Raw genomic sequence first — 20,577 nt, forward strand, 5'->3', positions numbered from 1 at the left:
TGAGAATCAAAAAGTCACAGGCTGGCAAACCTGTACGCCAGCAAGATTTACCATAGCCAGCACTTGGAAGCAATGAAAATGTCCATCAACAGAGGAATGCACCAAGAAGAAGTGGTCCACGTACACAATGGAATGTTACTCTAATAATAAATATAAACTCAATTTAAAAACAAACAAAAGCAAGGAGACATCAACATTTGTGGGTTTATCCGGGCACATTGCACTCTAATTTATAACCGAAGAACACCACTGGCCGGTAGGTCTGTTTCCCTAGTACCAGCATGGGAAACGTAGAAAGGCTGCCGCTCTCTGGCCGTTACCTGCAAAAGCAGGTTTAAAGCCTGAGCTAATGGTCACTTCATATGAACAAGTACTGCAGGGCTGTAAATGAAACCTGCCCTCAAAATGTCTTGAGGGAGATAATGGCCAAAATATTACAAATGGTGACACATACTTTAAGAAAACACTGTGAAGAAATAAGCTCTAATCACAGCTGGAAAAATAAAAAGATCATGTCTTAAAGCTCAATTTCAACGCATTATGAGACACATGCAAATTCAACCACAAAGAGGTATCAGCTCACACCACTCAGAATAATCATCAGCAAAAACTACAAAGAATAAATCCTGAAGGTGCTGGGAAGAAATACATGCCCTCCACTTTAAGTGGGACGTAACCTGGAAAGAGCCACTAAGGAGAACAGAACAGAGGTGCCTTTAAAAAGTAAACATTGAGCTACCATATGATCCAGCAGACCTATTCCTGGACCTATAAACTAAGAAGACAGAATTGGAAGGACACAGCCACGCAAATCTGCATTGCATACTATTACAATAGCCAAGATATGGAAGTAACCAAAAAGGCCACCGACAGATGGGTGGACAAAGAAGAACTGCTACCTGTACAGATGGAATATGAGCTAGTGAAAAAATGAAACAATGCCATTTGCAGCACCGTAGATGAGTCTAGAAGTAATCACGCAACTTGGAGTAGGTGAGAAAGCGAAAGACACATATCCTATCATATCATATATAGGGGTTACCTAAAAAATGATACAAACAAAGATATTTCCACAGAGAAACACTATCATAGAATCAATAAAAAAACTTATGGTTCACCAATTAGAAAGGTGTGAGGAATGGATACATTACCGTATTGAGGTTAACAGAGAGATACAAACACCTGTGAAATATGTAATCACCAAAGAGCTACGCAATACCAAGAGAAGACTACTCAACATTGTGTCATAACCTACATGGGAAAAGGCTCCGAAGAAGAATAGATATATGTATATGTGTGAAAGAACCACATCTTGCACACCTAGAACAAACAAAACATTGTAATCAAGTTTGCTGTGATAAAAAATAAAAATTAAGTTAAAAATAACAACAAGAAGTAATGAGACATACATTAAAGGGCGTTTTCCTCTCACATGCCATTCTAATTTACAACCTAGAACACCACTTCCAGTAAGGCTCTGTTGACCTAGTAACCAGATTTGGTAAAGGAGAAATGCTGCCGCCATGTGGCCGATTCCCGCAAGAGCAGCTTTTAACCCACAGCTAATGGTCACTTACCATTCACAAGGACTCAGGGCTGTAAAGGACACCTGCCCTCAAAATTGTGCTGAGGTAGGGAATGGATAAAAAAAATTCAAAACAGGCAAAATTTTCAAGAAGATAGTATGAAGAGGTAAGTTTTACTCACTCTCTTTTTAAAGAAAGGAAAATGGATAAAAGCTCAGCCTCAGGAAGTATTAGACTCATGCAATCTAATCTACAAAAAGTCTTCAACTCACACCAGTCGACTGACCATTGGCAAAAAGTCTACAAACAATAAATGCTGAAGAGGTTTTAGAGAACTGTGTACCCTCTAGCTGCTGGTGAGATGTAAAAGGGTTAAACGCTAATAATGAGAACAGGAAAGAGCTGCGTTTAAAAGGAAAAATTGAGGTACCAGTCAATCCAGCAGGCGCACCAATGGGCCTCTCACCTGAGAAGACCAGAATGAAGAAGACCCGGGCTGCAAAAGCTGCACTGCAGCCTTATTCACAATAGACAAGACAGTGAAGCAACCAAAATGTCCATCTACAGATGAAAGGATAAAGAAGAAGTGGTCCATGTACACAATGAATACTAGCCATGGAAAACAATGAAACACTGCTCTTTGAGGCCCCATAGATGATCTTGGAGATAATCACAGAACATGAGGTAAGTCGGAAAGCAAAAGTCCTATATCCTATGATATCACTTATAGGCGTTATCTAATAACTGACACAAATGAACATATTTCCACACAGAAAGTCAATCACAGACTTATTAAAAAAGAACTATGCTTATCTAAAAGTAAAGGTGGGGGGAATGGATAAATGAAGATTAGCGTTACCATATGTATACAAATACATATTATATACATATATCAAAAAGACCGACCATATAGCAAGGAAGGATTACGGATCACTGTAATAATTTACAAGGGAAGAGGATCTCTACATAAATAGGTATGTAGAATATGTAGATGAACCAGAGTGTGTACACCTTGGACAAGCAACATTCTAACCATTACCCCAATTGAAAAAATTAAAACAACGAACTAGGAGTAATGAGACATAGACCTATGGGGGGTTTTCCTGGCACATTCCATTCAAATTTACAACCTAGACAAACGACTTCTAGAATGGCTCTGCTGCCCTAGTACCCAGATTTGGGAATGGAGAAATGCTGCATCCTTGTGGCCGTTTCCCACAACAGCAGCTTTAAACCCACTGCAAAAGGTCACTAAATATTCACCAATTGCAGTTCTGTAAATGACACCTGCCCTCCAAAAAATACTGAGGTCGAAAATCGACCAAAAAATTCTAGAGTGCAACCTTCCAAAAAGAATATTTGAAGAGGTATATTATACTCACACTTTTTTGCTTTTTTCTTTTAACAGAAAAGAAAAAGCCGTGGAAAAATGATGAATTGTAGGAATTTTTACAGACATGTAAACCCAAATTACAAAAACCTATCAGCTCACACCAGTCATAATGGCCATCAAAAAAAATTCTGCCAACAATAAATGCTGAAGTGATTGTGGAGAAATGCGTACCCTTGATTCTAAGGGGGACGTGGTAAGAGCCACTAATGAAAGCACAATGGAGTTGCCTTGAAAAGGTAAACGATGAGCTACCGTACCAGTCAATCAATCATACCCACTGCTGGGTCTATCACCTGAGAAAATGAAAATCAAAAATCACAGGCTGGAAATCCTGCAATCCAGCAATATTTACCATAGGCAACACTTGGAAGCAACGAAAATGTCCATCGACAGAGGAATGCACCAAGAAGAAGTGGTCCATGTACACAATGGAATATTAGCCATGGAAAACATTGAAGCACTGCTCTTTGAGGAACCATACTTGAGCCTGGAGATAATCACAAAACATGAAGTAGGTCGGAAAGCAAAACACCTATATCCTATATTATCACTTATGGCATTATCTAATAACTGACACAGATGAACATATTTCCAAAGAGAAAGACACTCACAGGCTTAGAAAACAAACTATGCTCATCTGAAAGGAAAGGAGGGGGGAAATTGAGAAATGAACATTAGTGTTACCATACATATACAAATACATAGTATATACATGTATCAAAAACACCGAACATATAGCAAGGGAGGTCGACGGAACACTGTAATATTTTACATGGGAAGAGGATCCGTACATTAATAGACATACATAATGTACAAATGAACCAGATTGTGTACACCTAGGACAAACAATATTCTAAACTTTACCCAGATTAAAAAAATTTTAAAAACCAAGAAGAAGTAATGAGACATAAACTTATGGGGATTCCTCCTGGCAATTTCCATTCTAATTTACAACCTAGGACAATGACTTCCAGAAAGGCTCTGCTGCCCTAGTACCCAGATTGGGGAATGGAGAAATGCTACCTCCTTGTGGCCGTTTCCCACAACAGCAGCTTTGAACCCACTGCAAAAGGTCACTAAATTTTCACCAACTTGCAGTTCTGTAAATGATACCTGCCCTCCAGAAAATTTCTGGGGTCAAAAATCGACCAAAAAATTCAAAAGAGGGCAAGCTTCGAAGAAGACAAGTTCAAGAGCTATATTGTACTCACGGGTTTTTCTTTTAAGAGAAAAGAAAAAGGGGTAGGAATATGACGAATTTAAAAAATTTTAATGACATGCATACCCATATTACAAAAACCTATCAGCTCACAGCAGTCAGAATGGCCATTAGGAAAAATGCTGCAAAAAATAAACCGTGAAGGGAGTGTGGAGAAATGCGTACCTTCGGTTGTAAGGGGGGGCATGTAAAGAGCCACTAATGAAAACACAGTGTAGGTGCTTTGAAAAGGGAAACATTGAGCTACCAGTCAATCAATCACAACCACTGCTTGGCCTATCACTTGAGAAAATGAGAATCAAAAAGTCACAGGCTGGCAAACCTGTACGCCAGCAAGATTTACCATAGCCAGCACTTGGAAGCAATGAAAATGTCCATCAACCGAGGAATGCACCAAAAAGAAGTGGTCCACGTACACAATGGAATATTACTCTAATAATAAATATAAACTCAATTTAAAAACAAACAAAAGCAAGGAGACATCAACATTTGTGGGTTTTTCCGGGCACAAAGCACTCTAATTTATAACCGAAGAACACCACTGGCCGGTAGGTCTGTTTCCCTAGTACCAGCATGGGAAACGTAGAAAGGCTGCCGCTCTCTGGCCGTTACCTGCAAAAGCAGGTTTAAAGCCTGAGCTAATGGTCACTTCACATGAACAAGTACTGCAGGGCTGTAAATGAAACCTGCCCTCAAAATGTCTTGAGGGAGATAATGGCCAAAATATTACAAATGGTGACACATACTTTAAGAAAACACTGTGAAGAAATAAGCTCTAATCACAGCTGGAAAAATAAAAAGATCATGTCTTAAAGCTCAATTTCAACGCATTATGAGACACATGCAAATTCAACCACAAAGAGGTATCAGCTCACACCACTCAGAATAATCATCAGCAAAAACTACAAAGAATAAATCCTGAAGGTGCTGGGAAGAAATACATGCCCTCCACTTTAAGTGGGACGTAACCTGGAAAGAGCCACTAAGGAGAACAGAACAGAGGTGCCTTTAAAAAGTAAACATTGAGCTACCATATGATCCAGCAGACCTATTCCTGGACCTATAAACTAAGAAGACAGAATTGGAAGGACACAGCCACGCAAATCTGCATTGCATACTATTACAATAGCCAAGATATGGAAGTAACCAAAAAGGCCACCGACAGATGGGTGGACAAAGAAGAACTGCTACCTGTACAGATGGAATATGAGCTAGTGAAAAAATGAAACAATGCCATTTGCAGCACCGTAGATGAGTCTAGAAGTAATCACGCAACTTGGAGTAGGTGAGAAAGCGAAAGACACATATCCTATCATATCATATATAGGGGTTACCTAAAAAATGATACAAACAAAGATATTTCCACAGAGAAACACTATCATAGAATCAATAAAAAAACTTATGGTTCACCAATTAGAAAGGTGTGAGGAATGGATACATTACCGTATTGAGGTTAACAGAGAGATACAAACACCTGTGAAATATGTAATCACCAAAGAGCTACGCAATACCAAGAGAAGACTACTCAACATTGTGTCATAACCTACATGGGAAAAGGCTCCGAAGAAGAATAGATATATGTATATGTGTGAAAGAACCACATCTTGCACACCTAGAACAAACAAAACATTGTAATCAAGTTTGCTGTGATAAAAAATAAAAATTAAGTTAAAAATAACAACAAGAAGTAATGAGACATACATTAAAGGGCGTTTTCCTCTCACATGCCATTCTAATTTACAACCTAGAACACCACTTCCAGTAAGGCTCTGTTGACCTAGTAACCAGATTTGGTAAAGGAGAAATGCTGCCGCCATGTGGCCGATTCCCGCAAGAGCAGCTTTTAACCCACAGCTAATGGTCACTTACCATTCACAAGGACTCAGGGCTGTAAAGGACACCTGCCCTCAAAATTGTGCTGAGGTAGGGAATGGATAAAAAAAATTCAAAACAGGCAAAATTTTCAAGAAGATAGTATGAAGAGGTAAGTTTTACTCACTCTCTTTTTAAAGAAAGGAAAATGGATAAAAGCTCAGCCTCAGGAAGTATTAGACTCATGCAATCTAATCTACAAAAAGTCTTCAACTCACACCAGTCGACTGACCATTGGCAAAAAGTCTACAAACAATAAATGCTGAAGAGGTTTTAGAGAACTGTGTACCCTCTAGCTGCTGGTGAGATGTAAAAGGGTTAAACGCTAATAATGAGAACAGGAAAGAGCTGCGTTTAAAAGGAAAAATTGAGGTACCAGTCAATCCAGCAGGCGCACCAATGGGCCTCTCACCTGAGAAGACCAGAATGAAGAAGACCCGGGCTGCAAAAGCTGCACTGCAGCCTTATTCACAATAGACAAGACAGTGAAGCAACCAAAATGTCCATCTACAGATGAAAGGATAAAGAAGAAGTGGTCCATGTACACAATGAATACTAGCCATGGAAAACAATGAAACACTGCTCTTTGAGGCCCCATAGATGATCTTGGAGATAATCACAGAACATGAGGTAAGTCGGAAAGCAAAAGTCCTATATCCTATGATATCACTTATAGGCGTTATCTAATAACTGACACAAATGAACATATTTCCACACAGAAAGTCAATCACAGACTTATTAAAAAAGAACTATGCTTATCTAAAAGTAAAGGTGGGGGGAATGGATAAATGAAGATTAGCGTTACCATATGTATACAAATACATATTATATACATATATCAAAAAGACCGACCATATAGCAAGGAAGGATTACGGATCACTGTAATAATTTACAAGGGAAGAGGATCTCTACATAAATAGGTATGTAGAATATGTAGATGAACCAGAGTGTGTACACCTTGGACAAGCAACATTCTAACCATTACCCCAATTGAAAAAATTAAAACAACGAACTAGGAGTAATGAGACATAGACCTATGGGGGGTTTTCCTGGCACATTCCATTCAAATTTACAACCTAGACAAACGACTTCTAGAATGGCTCTGCTGCCCTAGTACCCAGATTTGGGAATGGAGAAATGCTGCATCCTTGTGGCCGTTTCCCACAACAGCAGCTTTAAACCCACTGCAAAAGGTCACTAAATATTCACCAATTGCAGTTCTGTAAATGACACCTGCCCTCCAAAAAATACTGAGGTCGAAAATCGACCAAAAAATTCTAGAGTGCAACCTTCCAAAAAGAATATTTGAAGAGGTATATTATACTCACACTTTTTTGCTTTTTTCTTTTAACAGAAAAGAAAAAGCCGTGGAAAAATGATGAATTGTAGGAATTTTTACAGACATGTAAACCCAAATTACAAAAACCTATCAGCTCACACCAGTCATAATGGCCATCAAAAAAAATTCTGCCAACAATAAATGCTGAAGTGATTGTGGAGAAATGCGTACCCTTGATTCTAAGGGGGACGTGGTAAGAGCCACTAATGAAAGCACAATGGAGTTGCCTTGAAAAGGTAAACGATGAGCTACCGTACCAGTCAATCAATCATACCCACTGCTGGGTCTATCACCTGAGAAAATGAAAATCAAAAATCACAGGCTGGAAATCCTGCAATCCAGCAATATTTACCATAGGCAACACTTGGAAGCAACGAAAATGTCCATCGACAGAGGAATGCACCAAGAAGAAGTGGTCCATGTACACAATGGAATATTAGCCATGGAAAACATTGAAGCACTGCTCTTTGAGGAACCATACTTGAGCCTGGAGATAATCACAAAACATGAAGTAGGTCGGAAAGCAAAACACCTATATCCTATATTATCACTTATGGCATTATCTAATAACTGACACAGATGAACATATTTCCAAAGAGAAAGACACTCACAGGCTTAGAAAACAAACTATGCTCATCTGAAAGGAAAGGAGGGGGGAAATTGAGAAATGAACATTAGTGTTACCATACATATACAAATACATAGTATATACATGTATCAAAAACACCGAACATATAGCAAGGGAGGTCGACGGAACACTGTAATATTTTACATGGGAAGAGGATCCGTACATTAATAGACATACATAATGTACAAATGAACCAGATTGTGTACACCTAGGACAAACAATATTCTAAACTTTACCCAGATTAAAAAAATTTTAAAAACCAAGAAGAAGTAATGAGACATAAACTTATGGGGATTCCTCCTGGCAATTTCCATTCTAATTTACAACCTAGGACAATGACTTCCAGAAAGGCTCTGCTGCCCTAGTACCCAGATTGGGGAATGGAGAAATGCTACCTCCTTGTGGCCGTTTCCCACAACAGCAGCTTTGAACCCACTGCAAAAGGTCACTAAATTTTCACCAACTTGCAGTTCTGTAAATGATACCTGCCCTCCAGAAAATTTCTGGGGTCAAAAATCGACCAAAAAATTCAAAAGAGGGCAAGCTTCGAAGAAGACAAGTTCAAGAGCTATATTGTACTCACGGGTTTTTCTTTTAAGAGAAAAGAAAAAGGGGTAGGAATATGACGAATTTAAAAAATTTTAATGACATGCATACCCATATTACAAAAACCTATCAGCTCACAGCAGTCAGAATGGCCATTAGGAAAAATGCTGCAAAAAATAAACCGTGAAGGGAGTGTGGAGAAATGCGTACCTTCGGTTGTAAGGGGGGGCATGTAAAGAGCCACTAATGAAAACACAGTGTAGGTGCTTTGAAAAGGGAAACATTGAGCTACCAGTCAATCAATCACAACCACTGCTTGGCCTATCACTTGAGTAAATGAGAATCAAAAAGTCACAGGCTGGCAAACCTGTACGCCAGCAAGATTTACCATAGCCAGCACTTGGAAGCAATGAAAATGTCCATCAACCGAGGAATGCACCAAAAAGAAGTGGTCCACGTACACAATGGAATATTACTCTAATAATAAATATAAACTCAATTTAAAAACAAACAAAAGCAAGGAGACATCAACATTTGTGGGTTTTTCCGGGCACAAAGCACTCTAATTTATAACCGAAGAACACCACTGGCCGGTAGGTCTGTTTCCCTAGTACCAGCATGGGAAACGTAGAAAGGCTGCCGCTCTCTGGCCGTTACCTGCAAAAGCAGGTTTAAAGCCTGAGCTAATGGTCACTTCACATGAACAAGTACTGCAGGGCTGTAAATGAAACCTGCCCTCAAAATGTCTTGAGGGAGATAATGGCCAAAATATTACAAATGGTGACACATACTTTAAGAAAACACTGTGAAGAAATAAGCTCTAATCACAGCTGGAAAAATAAAAAGATCATGTCTTAAAGCTCAATTTCAACGCATTATGAGACACATGCAAATTCAACCACAAAGAGGTATCAGCTCACACCACTCAGAATAATCATCAGCAAAAACTACAAAGAATAAATCCTGAAGGTGCTGGGAAGAAATACATGCCCTCTACTTTAAGTGGGACGTAACCTGGAAAGAGCCACTAAGGAGAACAGAACAGAGGTGCCTTTAAAAAGTCAACATTGAGCTACCATATGATCCAGCAGACCTATTCCTGGACCTATAAACTAAGAAGACAGAATTGGAAGGACACAGCCACGCAAATCTGCATTGCATACTATTACGATAGCCAAGATATGGAAGTAACCAAAAAGGCCACCGACAGATGGGTGGACAAAGAAGAACTGCTACCTGTACAGATGGAATATGAGCTAGTGAAAAAATGAAACAATGCCATTTGCAGCACCGTAGATGAGTCTAGAAGTAATCACGCAACTTGGAGTAGGTGAGAAAGCGAAAGACACATATCCTATCATATCATATATAGGGGTTACCTAAAAAATGATACAAACAAAGATATTTCCACAGAGAAACACTATCATAGAATCAATAAAAAAACTTATGGTTCACCAATTAGAAAGGTGTGAGGAATGGATACATTACCGTATTGAGGTTAACAGAGAGATACAAACACCTGTGAAATATGTAATCACCAAAGACCTACGCAATACCAAGAGAAGACTACTCAACATTGTGTCATAACCTACATGGGAAAAGGCTCCGAAGAAGAATAGATATATGTATATGTGTGAAAGAACCACATCTTGCACACCTAGAACAAACAAAACATTGTAATCAAGTTTGCTGTGATAAAAAATAAAAATTAAGTTAAAAATAACAACAAGAAGTAATGAGACATACATTAAAGGGCGTTTTCCTCTCACATGCCATTCTAATTTACAACCTAGAACACCACTTCCAGTAAGGCTCTGTTGACCTAGTAACCAGATTTGGTAAAGGAGAAATGCTGCCGCCATGTGGCCGATTCCCGCAAGAGCAGCTTTTAACCCACAGCTAATGGTCACTTACCATTCACAAGGACTCAGGGCTGTAAAGGACACCTGCCCTCAAAATTGTGCTGAGCTAGGCAATGGATATAAAAATTCAAAACAGGCAAAATTTTCAAGAAGATAGTATGAAGAGGTAAGTTTTACTCACTCTCTTTTTAAAGAAAGGAAAATGGATAAAAGCTCAGCCTCAGGAAGTATTAGACTCATGCAATCTAATCTACAAAAAGTCTTCAACTCACACCAGTCGACTGACCATTGGCAAAAAGTCTACAAACATTAAATGCTGAAGAGGTTTTAGAGAACTGTGTACCCTCTAGCTGCTGGTGAGATGTAAAAGGGTTAAACGCTAATAATGAGAACAGGAAAGAGCTGCGTTTAAAAGGAAAAATTGAGGTACCAGTCAATCCAGCAGGCGCACCAATGGGCCTCTCACCTGAGAAGACCAGAATGAAGAAGACCCGGGCTGCAAAAGCTGCACTGCAGCCTTATTCACAATAGACAAGACAGTGAAGCAACCAAAATGTCCATCTACAGATGAAAGGAAAAAGAAGAAGTGGTCCATGTACACAATGAATACTAGCCATGGAAAACAATGAAACACTGCTCTTTGAGGCCCCATAGATGATCTTGGAGATAATCACAGAACATGAGGTAAGTCGGAAAGCAAAAGTCCTATATCCTATGATATCACTTATAGGCGTTATCTAATAACTGACACAAATGAACATATTTCCACACAGAAAGTCAATCACAGACTTATTAAAAAAGAACTATGCTTATCTAAAAGTAAAGGTGGGGGGAATGGATAAATGAAGATTAGCGTTACCATATGTATACAAATACATATTATATACATATATCAAAAAGACCGACCATATAGCAAGGAAGGATTACGGATCACTGTAATAATTTACAAGGGAAGAGGATCTCTACATAAATAGGTATGTAGAATATGTAGATGAACCAGAGTGTGTACACCTTGGACAAGCAACATTCTAACCATTACCCCAATTGAAAAAATTAAAACAACGAACTAGGAGTAATGAGACATAGACCTATGGGGGGTTTTCCTGGCACATTCCATTCAAATTTACAACCTAGACAAACGACTTCCAGAATGGCTCTGCTGCCCTAGTACCCAGATTTGGGAATGGAGAAATGCTGCATCCTTGTGGCCGTTTCCCACAACAGCAGCTTTAAACCCACTGCAAAAGGTCACTAAATATTCACCAATTGCAGTTCTGTAAATGACACCTGCCCTCCAAAAAATACTGAGGTCGAAAATCGACCAAAAAATTCTAGAGTGCAACCTTCCAAAAAGAATATTTGAAGAGGTATATTATACTCACACTTTTTTGCTTTTTTCTTTTAACAGAAAAGAAAAAGCCGTGGAAAAATGATGAATTGTAGGAATTTTTACAGACATGTAAACCCAAATTACAAAAACCTATCAGCTCACACCAGTCATAATGGCCATCAAAAAAAATTCTGCCAACAATAAATGCTGACGTGATTGTGGAGAAATGCGTACCCTTGATTCTAAGGGGGACGTGGTAAGAGCCACTAATGAAAGCACAATGGAGTTGCCTTGAAAAGGTAAACGTTGAGCTACCGTACCAGTCAATCAATCATACCCACTGCTGGGTCTATCACCTGAGAAAATGAAAATCAAAAATCACAGGCTGGCAATCCTGCAATCCAGCAATATTTACCATAGGCAACACTTGGAAGCAACGAAAATGTCCATCGACAGAGGAATGCACCAAGAAGAAGTGGTCCATGTACACAATGGAATATTAGCCATGGAAAACATTGAAGCACTGCTCTTTGAGGAACCATACTTGAGCCTGGAGATAATCACAAAACATGAAGTAGGTCGGAAAGCAAAACACCTATATCCTATATTATCACTTATGGCATTATCTAATAACTGACACAGATGAACATATTTCCAAAGAGAAAGACACTCACAGGCTTAGAAAACAAACTATGCTCATCTGAAAGGAAAGGAGGGGGGAAATTGAGAAATGAACATTAGTGTTACCATACATATACAAATACATATTATATACATGTATCAAAAACACCGAACATATAGCAAGGGAGGTCGACGGAACACTGTAATATTTTACATGGGAAGAGGATCTGTACATTAATAGACATACATAATGTACAAATGAACCAGATTGTGTACACCTAGGACAAACAATATTCTAAACTTTACCCAGATTAAAAAAATTTTAAAAACCTAGAAGAAGTAATGAGACATAAACTTATGGGGATTCCTCCTGGCAATTTCCATTCTAATTTACAACCTAGGACAATGACTTCCAGAAAGGCTCTGCTGCCCTAGTACCCAGATTGGGGAATGGAGAAATGCTACCTCCTTGTGGCCGTTTCCCACAACAGCAGTTTTGAACCCACTGCAAAAGGTCACTAAATTTTCACCAACTTGCAGTTCTGTAAATGATACCTGCCCTCCAGAAAATTTCTGGGGTCAAAAATCGACCAAAAAATTCAAAAGAGGGCAAGCTTCGAAGAAGACAAGTTCAAGAGCTATATTGTACTCACGGGTTTTTCTTTTAAGAGAAAAGAAAAAGGGGTAGGAATATGACGAATTTAAAAAATTTTAATGACATGCATACCCATATTACAAAAACCTATCAGCTCACAGCAGTCAGAATGGCCATTAGGAAAAATGCTGCAAAAAATAAACCGTGAAGGGAGTGTGGAGAAATGCGTACCTTCGGTTGTAAGGGGGGGCATGTAAAGAGCCACTAATGAAAACACAGTGTAGGTGCTTTGAAAAGGGAAACATTGAGCTACCAGTCAATCAATCACAACCACTGCTTGGCCTATCACCTGAGAAAATGAGAATCAAAAAGTCACAGGCTGGCAAACCTGTACGCCAGCAAGATTTACCATAGCCAGCACTTGGAAGCAATGAAAATGTCCATCAACAGAGGAATGCACCAAGAAGAAGTGGTCCACGTACACAATGGAATGTTACTCTAATAATAAATATAAACTCAATTTAAAAACAAACAAAAGCAAGGAGACATCAACATTTGTGGGTTTATCCGGGCACATTGCACTCTAATTTATAACCGAAGAACACCACTGGCCGGTAGGTCTGTTTCCCTAGTACCAGCATGGGAAACGTAGAAAGGCTGCCGCTCTCTGGCCGTTACCTGCAAAAGCAGGTTTAAAGCCTGAGCTAATGGTCACTTCATATGAACAAGTACTGCAGGGCTGTAAATGAAACCTGCCCTCAAAATGTCTTGAGGGAGATAATGGCCAAAATATTACAAATGGTGACACATACTTTAAGAAAACACTGTGAAGAAATAAGCTCTAATCACAGCTGGAAAAATAAAAAGATCATGTCTTAAAGCTCAATTTCAACGCATTATGAGACACATGCAAATTCAACCACAAAGAGGTATCAGCTCACACCACTCAGAATAATCATCAGCAAAAACTACAAAGAATAAATCCTGAAGGTGCTGGGAAGAAATACATGCCCTCCACTTTAAGTGGGACGTAACCTGGAAAGAGCCACTAAGGAGAACAGAACAGAGGTGCCTTTAAAAAGTAAACATTGAGCTACCATATGATCCAGCAGACCTATTCCTGGACCTATAAACTAAGAAGACAGAATTGGAAGGACACAGCCACGCAAATCTGCATTGCATACTATTACAATAGCCAAGATATGGAAGTAACCAAAAAGGCCACCGACAGATGGGTGGACAAAGAAGAACTGCTACCTGTACAGATGGAATATGAGCTAGTGAAAAAATGAAACAATGCCATTTGCAGCACCGTAGATGAGTCTAGAAGTAATCACGCAACTTGGAGTAGGTGAGAAAGCGAAAGACACATATCCTATCATATCATATATAGGGGTTACCTAAAAAATGATACAAACAAAGATATTTCCACAGAGAAACACTATCATAGAATCAATAAAAAAACTTATGGTTCACCAATTAGAAAGGTGTGAGGAATGGATACATTACCGTATTGAGGTTAACAGAGAGATACAAACACCTGTGAAATATGTAATCACCAAAGAGCTACGCAATACCAAGAGAAGACTACTCAACATTGTGTCATAACCTACATGGGAAAAGGCTCCGAAGAAGAATAGATATATGTATATGTGTGAAAGAACCACATCTTGCACACCTAGAACAAACAAAACATTGTAATCAAGTTTGCTGTGATAAAAAATAAAAATTAAGTTAAAAATAACAACAAGAAGTAATGAGACATACATTAAAGGGCGTTTTCCTCTCACATGCCATTCTAATTTACAACCTAGAACACCACTTCCAGTAAGGCTCTGTTGACCTAGTAACCAGATTTGGTAAAGGAGAAATGCTGCCGCCATGTGGCCGATTCCCGCAAGAGCAGCTTTTAACCCACAGCTAATGGTCACTTACCATTCACAAGGACTCAGGGCTGTAAAGGACACCTGCCCTCAAAATTGTGCTGAGGTAGGGAATGGATAAAAAAAATTCAAAACAGGCAAAATTTTCAAGAAGATAGTATGAAGAGGTAAGTTTTACTCACTCTCTTTTTAAAGAAAGGAAAATGGATAAAAGCTCAGCCTCAGGAAGTATTAGACTCATGCAATCTAATCTACAAAAAGTCTTCAACTCACACCAGTCGACTGACCATTGGCAAAAAGTCTACAAACAATAAATGCTGAAGAGGTTTTAGAGAACTGTGTACCCTCTAGCTGCTGGTGAGATGTAAAAGGGTTAAACGCTAATAATGAGAACAGGAAAGAGCTGCGTTTAAAAGGAAAAATTGAGGTACCAGTCAATCCAGCAGGCGCACCAATGGGCCTCTCACCTGAGAAGACCAGAATGAAGAAGACCTGGGCTGCAAAAGCTGCACTGCAGCCTTATTCACAATAGACAAGACAGTGAAGCAACCAAAATGTCCATCTACAGATGAAAGGATAAAGAAGAAGTGGTCCATGTACACAATGAATACTAGCCATGGAAAACAATGAAACACTGCTCTTTGAGGCCCCATAGATGATCTTGGAGATAATCACAGAACATGAGGTAAGTCGGAAAGCAAAAGTCCTATATCCTATGATATCACTTATAGGCGTTATCTAATAACTGACACAAATGAACATATTTCCACACAGAAAGTCAATCACAGACTTATTAAAAAAGAACTATGCTTATCTAAAAGTAAAGGTGGGGGGAATGGATAAATGAAGATTAGCGTTACCATATGTATACAAATACATATTATATACATATATCAAAAAGACCGACCATATAGCAAGGAAGGATTACGGATCACTGTAATAATTTACAAGGGAAGAGGATCTCTACATAAATAGGTATGTAGAATATGTAGATGAACCAGAGTGTGTACACCTTGGACAAGCCACATTCTAACCATTACCCCAATTGAAAAAATTAAAACAACGAACTAGGAGTAATGAGACATAGACCTATGGGGGGTTTTCCTGGCACATTCCATTCAAATTTACAACCTAGACAAACGACTTCCAGAATGGCTCTGCTGCCCTAGTACCCAGATTTGGGAATGGAGAAATGCTGCATCCTTGTGGCCGTTTCCCACAACAGCAGCTTTAAACCCACTGCAAAAGGTCACTAAATATTCACCAATTGCAGTTCTGTAAATGACACCTGCCCTCCAAAAAATACTGAGGTCGAAAATCGACCAAAAAATTCTAGAGTGCAACCTTCCAAAAAGAATATTTGAAGAGGTATATTATACTCACACTTTTTTGCTTTTTTCTTTTAACAGAAAAGAAAAAGCCGTGGAAAAATGATGAATTGTAGGAATTTTTACAGACATGTAAACCCAAATTACAAAAACCTATCAGCTCACACCAGTCATAATGGCCATCAAAAAAAATTCTGCCAACAATAAATGCTGACGTGATTGTGGAGAAATGCGTACCCTTGATTCTAAGGGGGACGTGGTAAGAGCCACGAATGAAAGCACAATGGAGTTGCCTTGAAAAGGTAAACGTTGAGCTACCGTACCAGTCAATCAATCATACCCACTGCTGGGTCTATCACCTGAGAAAATGAAAATCAAAAATCACAGGCTGGCAATCCTGCAATCCAGCAATATTTACCATAGGCAACACTTGGAAGCAACGAAAATGTCCATCGACAGAGGAATGCACCAAGAAGAAGTGGTCCATGTACACAATGGAATATTAGCCATGGAAAACATTGAAGCACTGCTCTTTGAGGAACCATACTTGAGCCTGGAGATAATCACAAAACATGAAGTAGGTCGGAAAGCAAAACACCTATATCCTATATTATCACTTATGGCATTATCTAATAACTGACACAGATGAACATATTTCCAAAGAGAAAGACACTCACAGGCTTAGAAAACAAACTATGCTCATCTGAAAGGAAAGGAGGGGGGAAATTGAGAAATGAACATTAGTGTTACCATACATATACAAATACATATTATATACATGTATCAAAAACACCGAACATATAGCAAGGGAGGTCGACGGAACACTGTAATATTTTACATGGGAAGAGGATCTGTACATTAATAGACATACATAATGTACAAATGAACCAGATTGTGTACACCTAGGACAAACAATATTCTAAACTTTACCCAGATTAAAAAAATTTTAAAAACCCAGAAGAAGTAATGAGACATAAACTTATGGGGATTCCTCCTGGCAATTTCCATTCTAATTTACAACCTAGGACAATGACTTCCAGAAAGGCTCTGCTGCCCTAGTACCCAGATTGGGGAATGGAGAAATGCTACCTCCTTGTGGCCGTTTCCCACAACAGCAGCTTTGAACCCACTGCAAAAGGTCACTAAATTTTCACCAACTTGCAGTTCTGTAAATGATACCTGCCCTCCAGAAAATTTCTGGGGTCAAAAATCGACCAAAAAATTCAAAAGAGGGCAAGCTTCGAAGAAGACAAGTTCAAGAGCTATATTGTACTCACGGGTTTTTCTTTTAAGAGAAAAGAAAAAGGGGTAGGAATATGACGAATTTAAAAAATTTTAATGACATGCATACCCATATTACAAAAACCTATCAGCTCACAGCAGTCAGAATGGCCATTAGGAAAAATGCTGCAAAAAATAAACCGTGAAGGGAGTGTGGAGAAATGCGTACCTTCGGTTGTAAGGGGGGGCATGTAAAGAGCCACTAATGAAAACACAGTGTAGGTGCTTTGAAAAGGGAAACATTGAGCTACCAGTCAATCAATCACAACCACTGCTTGGCCTATCACCTGAGAAAATGAGAATCAAAAAGTCACAGGCTGGCAAACCTGTACGCCAGCAAGATTTACCATAGCCAGCACTTGGAAGCAATGAAAATGTCCATCAACAGAGGAATGCACCAAGAAGAAGTGGTCCACGTACACAATGGAATGTTACTCTAATAATAAATATAAACTCAATTTAAAAACAAACAAAAGCAAGGAGACATCAACATTTGTGGGTTTATCCGGGCACATTGCACTCTAATTTATAACCGAAGAACACCACTGGCCGGTAGGTCTGTTTCCCTAGTACCAGCATGGGAAACGTAGAAAGGCTGCCGCTCTCTGGCCGTTACCTGCAAAAGCAGGTTTAAAGCCTGAGCTAATGGTCACTTCATATGAACAAGTACTGCAGGGCTGTAAATGAAACCTGCCCTCAAAATGTCTTGAGGGAGATAATGGCCAAAATATTACAAATGGTGACACATACTTTAAGAAAACACTGTGAAGAAATAAGCTCTAATCACAGCTGGAAAAATAAAAAGATCATGTCTTAAAGCTCAATTTCAACGCATTATGAGACACATGCAAATTCAACCACAAAGAGGTATCAGCTCACACCACTCAGAATAATCATCAGCAAAAACTACAAAGAATAAATCCTGAAGGTGCTGGGAAGAAATACATGCCCTCCACTTTAAGTGGGACGTAACCTGGAAAGAGCCACTAAGGAGAACAGAACAGAGGTGCCTTTAAAAAGTAAACATTGAGCTACCATATGATCCAGCAGACCTATTCCTGGACCTATAAACTAAGAAGACAGAATTGGAAGGACACAGCCACGCAAATCTGCATTGCATACTATTACAATAGCCAAGATATGGAAGTAACCAAAAAGGCCACCGACAGATGGGTGGACAAAGAAGAACTGCTACCTGTACAGATGGAATATGAGCTAGTGAAAAAATGAAACAATGCCATTTGCAGCACCGTAGATGAGTCTAGAAGTAATCACGCAACTTGGAGTAGGTGAGAAAGCGAAAGACACATATCCTATCATATCATATATAGGGGTTACCTAAAAAATGATACAAACAAAGATATTTCCACAGAGAAACACTATCATAGAATCAATAAAAAAACTTATGGTTCACCAATTAGAAAGGTGTGAGGAATGGATACATTACCGTATTGAGGTTAACAGAGAGATACAAACACCTGTGAAATATGTAATCACCAAAGAGCTACGCAATACCAAGAGAAGACTACTCAACATTGTGTCATAACCTACATGGGAAAAGGCTCCGAAGAAGAATAGATATATGTATATGTGTGAAAGAACCACATCTTGCACACCTAGAACAAACAAAACATTGTAATCAAGTTTGCTGTGATAAAAAATAAAAATTAAGTTAAAAATAACAACAAGAAGTAATGAGACATACATTAAAGGGCGTTTTCCTCTCACATGCCATTCTAATTTACAACCTAGAACACCACTTCCAGTAAGGCTCTGTTGACCTAGTAACCAGATTTGGTAAAGGAGAAATGCTGCCGCCATGTGGCCGATTCCCGCAAGAGCAGCTTTTAACCCACAGCTAATGGTCACTTACCATTCACAAGGACTCAGGGCTGTAAAGGACACCTGCCCTCAAAATTGTGCTGAGGTAGGGAATGGATAAAAAAAATTCAAAACAGGCAAAATTTTCAAGAAGATAGTATGAAGAGGTAAGTTTTACTCACTCTCTTTTTAAAGAAAGGAAAATGGATAAAAGCTCAGCCTCAGGAAGTATTAGACTCATGCAATCTAATCTACAAAAAGTCTTCAACTCACACCAGTCGACTGACCATTGGCAAAAAGTCTACAAACAATAAATGCTGAAGAGGTTTTAGAGAACTGTGTACCCTCTAGCTGCTGGTGAGATGTAAAAGGGTTAAACGCTAATAATGAGAACAGGAAAGAGCTGCGTTTAAAAGGAAAAATTGAGGTACCAGTCAATCCAGCAGGCGCACCAATGGGCCTCTCACCTGAGAAGACCAGAATGAAGAAGACCCGGGCTGCAAAAGCTGCACTGCAGCCTTATTCACAATAGACAAGACAGTGAAGCAACCAAAATGTCCATCTACAGATGAAAGGATAAAGAAGAAGTGGTCCATGTACACAATGAATACTAGCCATGGAAAACAATGAAACACTGCTCTTTGAGGCCCCATAGATGATCTTGGAGATAATCACAGAACATGAGGTAAGTCGGAAAGCAAAAGTCCTATATCCTATGATATCACTTATAGGCGTTATCTAATAACTGACACAAATGAACATATTTCCACACAGAAAGTCAATCACAGACTTATTAAAAAAGAACTATGCTTATCTAAAAGTAAAGGTGGGGGGAATGGATAAATGAAGATTAGCGTTACCATATGTATACAAATACATATTATATACATATATCAAAAAGACCGACCATATAGCAAGGAAGGATTACGGATCACTGTAATAATTTACAAGGGAAGAGGATCTCTACATAAATAGGTATGTAGAATATGTAGATGAACCAGAGTGTGTACACCTTGGACAAGCAACATTCTAACCATTACCCCAATTGAAAAAATTAAAACAACGAACTAGGAGTAATGAGACATAGACCTATGGGGGGTTTTCCTGGCACATTCCATTCAAATTTACAACCTAGACAAACGACTTCCAGAATGGCTCTGCTGCCCTAGTACCCAGATTTGGGAATGGAGAAATGCTGCATCCTTGTGGCCGTTTCCCACAACAGCAGCTTTAAACCCACTGCAAAAGGTCACTAAATATTCACCAATTGCAGTTCTGTAAATGACACCTGCCCCCCAAAAAATACTGAGGTCGAAAATCGACCAAAAAATTC

Source organism: Balaenoptera physalus (assembly GCF_965194825.1).
Source record: "Balaenoptera physalus genome assembly, chromosome: 9".
NCBI classification, from domain to species: domain Eukaryota; kingdom Metazoa; phylum Chordata; class Mammalia; order Artiodactyla; family Balaenopteridae; genus Balaenoptera; species Balaenoptera physalus.